At 43.2% G+C, this 3007-nt stretch overlaps 1 pseudogene; it reads right to left on the bottom strand.

The window, feature by feature from the left end:
• Positions 1-2075: 2075 nt before the first annotated feature.
• On the bottom strand, positions 2076-2688 carry LOC102875354 (annotated as a pseudogene).
• Between the last annotated feature and the right edge of the window lie 319 nt (positions 2689-3007).

The raw sequence follows: 3007 nt of genomic DNA, 5'->3' as shown, positions 1-3007 counted from the left end.
AGAGTGGTGTCTTTCTCCTCTGTGTACCCCAATAGAGTGCTGGAAGGGAGGAGGCAAAACAAGGGCATACTATCCGGAGGCAGAAGGAACTGATGGCAAAGTGTCTTATCTTTGAACTATTAACTGTAAGGCCACAGGTTCTAATCCTCCAGCTGTGCCACAGGAGAGAGATGAAGCAGTCTTCTAAAAAGATTTCCGCTTCTGAGACACATTGAAGATCACTGGGTCAGAACTAACTCCAGAGCAGTAAGTATTACTGAAGTCAGAAATTTTATTGTAGAAATAGGAGAAAAAGAAGACTTCCTATTACCTAGCCTATGAAGATATGTGCCAAGTAAGCAATTCCCGTCTTACCGCATTGGGTCCTCACAATGAGTTAGAGAAAATGATTTTAATAGAAAACAAAGGCAAGATTTAGAAAGATTAAGTAATTTGTCCAAATAACAAAGCTGGGGTCCAACCTTTTTCTGTAGACACACAGACAATCTTTGTAGGCAGACACAAAGAGGTGACTCATGTGTCTTAAAAACAGAAGGCTCTTTCCTTAGTGCCCTGTACTGCCTAAGACCTCTTGAAACCTTTGGTAGCAGTGGGCAAGGATTGTACAGAGGTTATCCAAATATTGATAATCTAATGGGGTTGGAGATGACATCAGATGATTTCAGATTAAGAGGGGGAGAAAATGGACGTTTAATCACGCTGATGCTGTGGGCTATCATTTACAGGTGCCATACAAATAAAGTGGCTCAATGAGTGTCTGTAATTACAGAGACTAACCAGAACAGCAATGGTGACATCACCAAGAAATTCATTGCTGGCCTTTTGCTTTCTTAACTCTAGATGTCACTGTAAGGCTGTGGAAGCAGCATCTGAAGAGCAGCTGCTGCGACTTCTCCGCATTCCTTTTAGCTGACTCATGGTGCAGTCCTCAGATTCACTCACAGCTATTTTTCAGGCAGGAACTGATGTAGAGAGTAAAATCCTTGAACACAGATTTCCCCCCCCCCCAAGATATCCCTAAGATAAAGATCTGTCTTAATGGAGAAGAAGAACATATCAGGGCTCCTGTCTTGCACCAAGCACAGCACATAGCAATAATGGCTTTAAGTACTGCAGCAAACTTTAAAAGGTGAGATTCTTATCTTTCTGATAAAAAAAAGTCTCTGAGAGAATATTTCTGAAGTCATTGGAAGTTTGTTGTATTTACTTGATGCATGGTGGTTGCATTTGTCTATATCATGGAGGAAATGAGACTCTTGGTAATGATGGAGATAAGGCTGCTCCTTCCTACAGCAGTCTCTGCTGTTTTTGTTAGATGCCACCACATCTACTACAATTTTCTACTACTAGAAGAAGAGTCCACTACCACTTTTGTAGAGTGACCCTATATGAACAATAGAGCTGAACGTTGACCTATCCTGCAACATTCTCATGATTGGCTCAGAAAGGGAAAGAATGCCTCAGTGGTGTGAAAAAAAGAGAGAGAGAGAGAGAGAGAGACCTTTAAAGATCTGAGTCCTCTCAGAGGTGTCTTGAAAGAAAGGTCTGTCAATCTACCTAAAAAAAAAAATCCCCCACTGAAACCCTGGGGGACACAGTTCTACTCTGACACAGGTAGGGTAGGTGTCATGAGTCTGAGCCAACATGAAGGTAACTGGCAGGAGAGGAAAGGAACCCTCGACCACTTTCCTCCCTCCCTTCTTCTCAAGAATCCGTAAGCTCAGGGATTCCTAAAGCCTGAGGTTTCTCTTCCTTTACTGTCTGTGCTCAGGAAATCCTCTCTCTCTCTCTCTCTCTCTCTCTCTCTTTTTCTTTTCTTTTTTTTTTTAAGCAAATGTTTGGTTTGAGAAAAGTTGCAGCAGATTGACGAAAAATTTTTTTCTCTTGTTTCTCAAATTTTTGATGTTTTGAAGTTCAGATTGCAATTGTATTCAAATAGCATGCATAGTAGGATCGCTTAAGATTGAATGGCAGAAAGCAATCTGGTAGCATCACTCTGCCAGAGACTTAACCTTAGATTTTTTTTTTTTTTAGAATGCATACCTTTAATACATGTGCTAAAATGGGAGGGAGATTTATTTGCCTTTCCGTGCCTTGATTTTCCTCAGATAGAATTCCAGCTCCTTGCCCTCTAGCACATAACCATCTGTGCGGCCCCACTGACCTGGCCGGGAAGAAGCTTGCAAGAAGCTTGCCCTGTTGGAACTGCTCCTCTAGAAAACTGCTGATTTTTGCATTCTTTTTCCTTTCATCGTATTTTTTTCTGAATTTTCTTTGATCGCTTTTTGTTTAAAATCTCTTCCTCCTCAGGAGTCAGCTTAGCCCCCTTCTTGCGACCCGGGGGTAGTGCATAGTGGGACTTGTACCACCGGGGTACGGTGTGCTGTTCATAAGCACGATGTGGTTCTTCACTGGGGTCTTGGTTCGGACCAGCTCATTATTGGAGGCGTTGAAGACAACATCAATTATCCTTATTGTGAGTACAACATTCAGAGGCCCAGGAAAAGTTCCCCACATCCAGTCTTAGGGCACGGTACTTCTTGTTGCCTCCTCTCACACGAACTGTGCGTATATAGCGGGAGCCAATCTTAGTGTTGGCAGCCGGGTGTCCCAGCTCGTCTTGTGGTAGGGCTTTCTCTTGCCCCCGGTCTTGCGGCGCTTTTGCCAGTTGTCCCGGGAGATGCCCATCGCACCACGCTGCCTGGAAAGAGCTTAACCTTCGATTTGAAAGCATCGTGTTACTGTAGGCCTAGATTGGACTGTATAGAGACAATCCTCGGGGACCAGGGTGTGAAGTGGGTAGTTCTGAAGGGAGAGTAGGCATCTGAGTGAAATTCTCAGTGATTTAAACTGTTGTGGCTTCAAAGATCATGAAGAACTTTGTCTTCACTTTATTAGTAAGTCATTCTGAGACATGCAACCATACACAAACACACACCTTATTGACAACAAAATTTTATGCTGCACTGCAAACTGCAAGTTTGAATCCACCAGCTGCTCCATGGGA

The sequence above is a fragment of the Elephantulus edwardii genome, unplaced genomic scaffold, assembly GCF_000299155.1.
Source record: "Elephantulus edwardii isolate Elephantulus edwardi_28Jun2011 unplaced genomic scaffold, EleEdw1.0 scaffold00038, whole genome shotgun sequence".
NCBI lineage: Eukaryota > Metazoa > Chordata > Mammalia > Macroscelidea > Macroscelididae > Elephantulus > Elephantulus edwardii.
This window is presented reverse-complemented; position numbering and strand designations above follow the sequence as displayed.